Source organism: Dendroctonus ponderosae, unplaced genomic scaffold, assembly GCF_020466585.1.
Source record: "Dendroctonus ponderosae isolate FM_Combo_2020 unplaced genomic scaffold, Dpon_F_20191213v2 Dpon_F_20191213_11, whole genome shotgun sequence".
NCBI classification, from domain to species: domain Eukaryota; kingdom Metazoa; phylum Arthropoda; class Insecta; order Coleoptera; family Curculionidae; genus Dendroctonus; species Dendroctonus ponderosae.
In genome coordinates this window covers 3289538-3296999 of record NW_026017213.1, presented here as the reverse complement: position 1 = coordinate 3296999, position 7462 = coordinate 3289538, and positions in this window count along the sequence as shown.

Sequence of the window (7462 nt, the reverse complement as noted above, 5' to 3'; positions counted from 1 at the left end):
TTTTTTTTTAACTATCTGTTATTTTAGAAAAACTGATGATGGTGGAAAAATACACCGAAACGTATTTTGGTTAATAAATAGAGACAATAAATGACTGAAACCCAGGAATAGATTTGATTTTGAATTGAAATACAGTCAGGAAAGTATATACTTATAAAGTAAAAAAAGTTGCTGATTTTGGAAGTATATACAGGGTGATTTACGAAGACGGTGCATTAGAAGTTTTCCAACTCGCAGTTGCTTTGCAAACGTCAAATTCTGTCAGCTGTCATCACAGCGTTCCATCTAGTCGTATAGGGTATACGAACAGTATAACCTCACTTTCTTATTTTAAATGCAAACTCCTAATTTATTGGGCGTGTTCTTATTTTGATTTAGGATTCTTGAAATTTCACTAACAATGAACAACTTTAGCATTTAGGTACCACTTACTCATACATTTCTCAAGAAAAATTACGTTGAGGGGAGTGTTAACTTATGAGGAAACACCCTGTACAAAAGCCAGCGCATTGAAGTGTGTACATCAATATATACGGGGCCACCAGATGTGAGTGCGAATATTATGTAAAACTTTGTTCAACGATCTGGACCCCCTGTATACAGGCTATTAAAGATTCTCTACTGTTAAGTGGCCCAGTGCCAAACGACCTGAATAAGGTCTAATATCGAACATTGAGAAATACATATCTACTAACCAGTTAAGCGATAACGCCCTGTACATAATGTAAATGTTTTTTTACTTCGTTTTAAGGTTACCAGAGGAAAGGTTTAGTGAGACGTGGCGTATATTCCCCAAACTTGTAAGTTAGGAAATGTTTTTGTTTTCGATTGTATTTGCTCAATTGCAGTCTGAGTCTAGTTAGTCTAACGAAATTATGATCAATTAATGTTTCGTAAAAATTAAAGATTGTTATTTTACCAATGACGTGTTGCTGCTTATTTGTGAAGACTGCACAGTCCCAGAGTCCCCATCCCGTTCAACGAGGGTTAAAAAGCAGGGTTATTAAATCAAATCCGAACCTAAATTGGTGCAATATATCAAGCCAACAGTGCACTACATACATACCTATTGGGAAATCGGTCGTAAATAAATCATCAGATTGTTAATTAAACGTACATCTGCTTTCAGCGAATTGATACATTTTGATGGGGCGATGATAAATATGGGTCTAATTCCTTTCAGCGCATCCTTTGGCCAATTTGTCGTCATTGAATCAGCCCCATCAATTATTGCTTGGCCCAAATAGGGGTGTTTTATGGTTCTACTAGAGCCAATTCGATTACATAGCTGTCCCAAGCTATATGGCAGTGACGTCACCGTATGGACAGTTGCTCAAGTGCGAGATTGGTTCCAAAGAGTTGCTTTCATGCGCGTTTGCCAGCTTAACTCTTAGTTCCCGACTTTTTATAGAAAATGAACCGGTAAATTAAAATGATAACTTGAAAAACTTCACATTCTGAAAATTCTCCCATGCTTCCTCAAATTGTAACACCTTGATGAAGACATACGTTAATAGTAGGTCTGGGTGACACTGTGCTGTGTGGCACTTTTGTGTTGACGCCGCTCTGCGCATCAATGCGCCATAACGCCGCGTGTCTTACACCTTAAATGCCAGTTCACATTTAACCTCATTCAAGATGGCATACTTCGCATTGAAAGCGAGAGGTCGCTGTGACGATGCAACAAACATCTCTGACGCTGCAAGTCACTCGTGCTTGCAAAACGTCGCCACACAGAAATTCGTTTCCGCGAAAAACCAGTTTCCAGCAACCAGAAAGTGTAACTCTAGTGCTTCAAGCAACTGTTAGAGGCAAATTGCTTCGATCTCCACGAAAAAAAGTGGCCGACTTTTAAGTGCGGCCACATACTGGAGCGAATGGGGAAATGCCATCGAAAGCCCGAGCCGTTGAACCGCACCTTTTGCGGTTTTATTAGGGAAATGTGTCGACACGGTTTTGCTCCCAGTCTTACGACCCTGATTAATTAGCCCTCAGGCGTGCATCTAGATAGAGTAAAATTCAAATCGGTATCGTTTAGCGCTTTTACGCACTACGGACATTTCATTTTTCTGATGGATCGTGCAGGTGTTTCCCAGAAATTTTTCTCCACATAACAGTTCGTTCACCCAGAGGATTTTAAAGGAAAAAATCGCACTTGTCTTATGCTCGTTTCGTGTGACGTTGTAGTAATGGGGGGAACGAAAGGACTTTACCGAACAAACAGCGTTTTCTTAAGCGAAGTTGCGGCAATTAAACGTTTGCGCCAAGACTCGTAACGAGCAAGAAGCCATGTGTCCCCCCAAAGTGGCGCACTAAGGGGAATTAAAGCGGAATAAAAACGTCCAACTTCAAACCGTTTCTAATCAGAAATGCGACTAGCTAATGTGGCAAACTGAGCGCTAATTGGGCTACGATTTTAATCCTACGCTCGTTTTGCCTGCATTCGAATGAAACAACTGCAAGTGGAACTAGTGGAAACAAGTTTTATCGGGGTTGTTCTACAAACGAAGCATTTTCTATTGAAAACTCCAATTTTCCGGCTGGAACTGCCAAAAAATTTCCATTGTTGCGTGATGGCAATTTTGCTGGAGGTCAGTAAGAGTAAGTTAAATCTCGCCAAGGCTCTAAACTCAATCACTTTGGTTGGCACAAGAAGAAAATATATTGCAATTTCATTCAGTAGCTGCATCATAAAAAGCGCTGACGCGTTGCATTGACGCGACCAGCCGCATCGGTTTATTGCGCCAACACTTGAGTCACCCTGGCTTAGGCTCACTGCTATCGCTTCAGTTCTCTCTTCATTTTTATTTACCCTATACATTGCTTGATCAGCTGCTGAAGATCCTTTCTGAGTTTGTCGATGGTTTTTGATTGTCTGATGCAGTTCTCCTTCAGAGCTCATCAGCATCAGATGCTCCTTAAATTTTCTGAAGCCAAAACTGCTCCAAATCAGGTTTGCACAGTTGGCAAATGAAGCTAAAGTCTTTACGTTTTCATCGACAACTGGTATCAGATTCTGGCGATTTTTTAAAACAATTTGAGACCAATATTTACGAAGCTGCAAAAAATAATAATTCTGCGAGATTTTCACGAAACTTTCAGGAACTTTAGAATCACACATCTTCGAAACATGTTGTAAATTTCAGGTTGTTACTTGCCTTAGTATGGAAGGGACGAATTTTTAAAAGATTACGCGCAGTTGGAAAAACTTACATTTTTATCCTGATGTTTATAAAACTGTCAAAACTCAGGATTCCGGGTGATTTTACTGAAACCTTCCTCATCATTCAAGTCGCCTATCGTCTAAATATGGTGCAAATTTGAAGTTGCTACTACGTTTAGTTTGAAAGTTACGAAATTTTCAAAGTTGCGAATTTTTAAAAGGAAAAAGCGCAGTTGAGTGAACCAATTTGATACCGATATTAACGAAGCTGCAAAAAATCAGATTTCTGCAAGATTTTCACGAAACTTTCCGAAACTTTAGACTCACACATTCTCTAAGCATGTTGTAAATTTCAAGTATTTCAAGTTGTTACTTGCCTTAGTATGGAAGATACAAATTTTTCAGAGATTGGGCGCAGGCAGTTGAAAAAACTTACATTTTGATACTGATGTTTATAAAGCTGTTAAAAATCAGGATTTCGAGTGATTTTCCTGACACCTTCCTCATCATTCGAGTCAGCTTTCGGCTAAATATGGTGCAAATTTCAAGTTGCTACTGCTTTAAATTTGAATAATACGAAAATTTCATAGGGGCCATTTTTTAGAGACCGATATTTATGAAGCTGCAAAAAATCAGATTTCTGCAAGACTTTCACCAAACTTTCAGGAACTTTAGAATCCCACATTCTCTAAGCATGTTGTAAGTTTCAAGTTGTTACTTACCTTAGTATAGAAGATACAAATTTTTCGCATATTGGGCGCAGGCGGTTGAAGAAACTTACATTTTGATCCTGATATTTAAAAAGCTTACAAATTGAGGATCCTGGGTGATTTTGCTGAAACCTTCCTCATCATTCAAATCACCTTTCGTCTAAATATGGTGCAAATTTGAAGTTGCTACTGCTTTTAGTTTGAAAGTTACGATTTTTTAAAAGGAAAAGAGCAGTTGAGTGAAACAATTTAAGACCGATACTAACAAAGCTGCAAAAAATCAGAATTTAGCGCGATTTTCACGAAACTTTCGCTCCGTTTTCGTTCATATTTAGAGCACCGGTCGAGAAAAAGAGCTCGCTTTGTTACGGCTGGATAGAGCATTGAAATGTGCATTTTTCCACATCAAGTCTTAATCAAGAAATTTTCCAAGTTAATTCGCAATGTCCTTAATTAGAAGGTTTTTTCAAAAGCGCTCCGTTTTCGTTCATATTTAGAGCACCGGTTGAGCAATGGAGCTCGCTTTGTTACGGCTGTATAGAGCAATGAAATGTGCATTTTTCCACATCATGTCTTAATCAAGAAATTTTCCAAGTTAATTCGCAATGTCCTTAATTAGAAGGTTTTTTCAAAATCGCTCCCTTTTCGTTCATATTTAGAGCACCGGTTGAGAAAAGGAGCTCGCTTTGTTACGGCTGGATAGAGCCTTGAAATGTGCATTTTTCAGCATCAATTCTTAATCAAGAAATTTTCCAAGTTAATTCGCAATGTCCCTAATTAGAAGGTTTTTTCAGAAGCGCTCCGTTTTCGTTCATATTTAGAGCACCGGTTGAGAAAAGGGGCTCGCTTTGTTACGGCTGGATAGAGCATTGAAATGTGTATTTTTCCACATCAATTCTTAATCAAGAAATTTTGCAAGTTAATTCGCAATGTCCTTAATTAGAAGGTTTTTTCAAAAGCGCTCCGTTTTTCGTTCATATTTAGAGCACCGGTTGAGCAATGGAGCTCGCTTTGTTACGGCTGGATAGAGCAATGAAATGTACATTTTTCCACATCAAGTCTTAATCAAGAAATTTTCCAAGTTAATTCGCAATGTCCTTAATTAGAAGGTTTTTTCAAAATCGCTCCCTTTTCGTTCATATTTAGAGCACCGGTTGAGAAAAGGAGCTCGCTTTCTTACGGCTGGATAGAGCATTGAAATGTGCATTTTTCCACATCAAGTCTTAATCAAGAAATTTTCCAAGTTAATTCGCAATGTCCCTAATTAGAAGGTTTTTTTCAAAAGCGCTCCGTTTTCGTTCATATTTAGAGCACCGGTTGAGCAATGGAGCTCGCTTTGTTACGGCTGTATAGAGCATTGAAATGTGCATGTTTCCACATGAATTCTTAATCATGAAATTTTCCAAGTTGACCCGCAATGTCCTTAATGAGAGTATTTTCTCAAAAGTGCTTCCAGTTTTTCGATCAAATTTAGAGCACCGGTTGAGCGATAGAGATCGCTTTGTTACGGCTGCATAGAGCATTGAAATGTGCATTTTTCCACGTCAATTCTTAATCATGACATTTTCCCAGTTGACTCGCAATGTCCTTAATTAGCAGATATTTTCAAAAGCGCTCCCAGTGTCTCGTTCATATTTAGAGCACCGGTTGATCAATGGAGCTCGCTTTGTTACGGCTGTATAGAGCATTGTTCCATATAAATATTATTAATTAGGAAATTTTCCTCCAGGAATTTATCACTAGTATTAACTTCCGCCTCCAACTTTGAGTTACTCTCACTAACATTGTCTTTTGAACTATCAAATAATTCAGTTATTTCATTTTTCCACTCTGTTTCGCGAACTATATCTTCGATATCATCTGCTTCTTCATCACCATCTACAAATCCCGTTGCATAATTATTCTCCAAGCCATCTTCATCGGCATCGCTCCACTCTCAGTTTCCTCAACCGCTCTTCGGTTTCCATTCGCTCGCTTTGTTCTTCGTCAGTTTCACGAACCATTGACACGTTTAGAAGATACCTAAACATATACACAAAAGAGAAAATGTAATACGGAATCGATTAATGGTCGATCGGAATTAATCCAGCGCCCCTGGATGGAAGCTTCTCTACATGGCCATTAAGCTGGCGTATAGCCATCAGATAAACTCAAGTGCCTGTTTCATGGCTTCACGGGCTGATGTTATCCACTACGTTTATTATCGCAAAGGAGCAATTATTAAGACGATGAGGATTCAAAATGCAGACTGCGAGGTGCCTTTGCGAATAGAATTCGCTTTTAGAGTAAATGGAGCTGGCTTGGCTGGTTCAGATGGACTTTTATGGACTGTTTCCCAAGCTGGTTTTTTTGTTTTGATTTTGCGCCATTATCAAGCATTTTCAATGCTGAAAATTAGACCATGTAAAGGGCCGCATGATGTAAATTACGTTGCTCAAGGGGACATTGAAGCTATAACTGTGCGCTAGAGACGCTGAAGTGCAATTAACGGGAGCAAAATAGCGATGATTGCTTGCGACAGACGTGAAGTATTAATTATCGAAGCTCGAGTCGCTGCCAGCCGAATGTAGCTACTGAACAGCTGATGAGAGCAGTCAGCAATCAGCTATCGAATATCAAGTAAGCGATTTAGCGGATTGACACAGAAATTGGCCATTCAAGCGAAAAAACTTGTCCCGTGAGTGAAATTTACATACAACATTACAGGACTGACTGATTGCCTGGCTGCAATACATCTTGCAACACGACAAGGAGACCCGGTGAATATTCGGCCTTGCCGGAATCCACCGGCTAATTGATTAGGACAGTCCATTATGGGACAGTCATCGAAATTTGCCCATTTCCCCTCAGGCCCCAACCGTATACTTAATCAATTGTGTGCATCAGAAACAGAGGACGAATGGAATGAAAAATAAACCGATTCCTCCAGAAGGATTTTCGAATGTTTGTCCGAAACATTCCAATTGTTTGAAATCCGGCTATATTGGTTTGCTTTCTACCTTGCCGAATGCATCCGCTATTTTGGAACGTTTTCCGTGTCTTTTGTGATTCAATTCAAAGGAAATTTAACTGGATATTGAAAATCAGCCTCAGATAAAACTTCGGGAAATGATCGCACTGAAACATGGTTGTTGTAAGGATCATTTAATCGTTTGGACAATGGAACATTGTCACTTTTATGCGAAAAATCATTTTACTTTTCATTGCCAATCATCATAGGCTGTGTTTTAATAATCAGACAACGCCGGTCTTGGTCGAGCTTTTTCTGCAGGACCAAGACCGCAAGAGCGGACAGATCGGTTAAAATTCCATTATATAGTTATACTTGCGTTTGAAAAGCGCGCAAACATCCGCTTTTGGCGCGATTTGCGTGAAATCTTCGACGTTTAGAGGGTCAAGTTTCGTCTATACGGAGTGCAAGATACAACTTGCTGCCTTCTCTTCAGCCAACGTTAGGAATTTTTCAATAAGAGCAGGCAGTTGAGTTAAACCATCCATTTCTAAACCTCCGTTAAAAGAGCGGGCAAAAATAAGATTATGGTCCAATGCGAATAAAACCTTCACAGTTAGATTTACTCAAGTGTCTTCT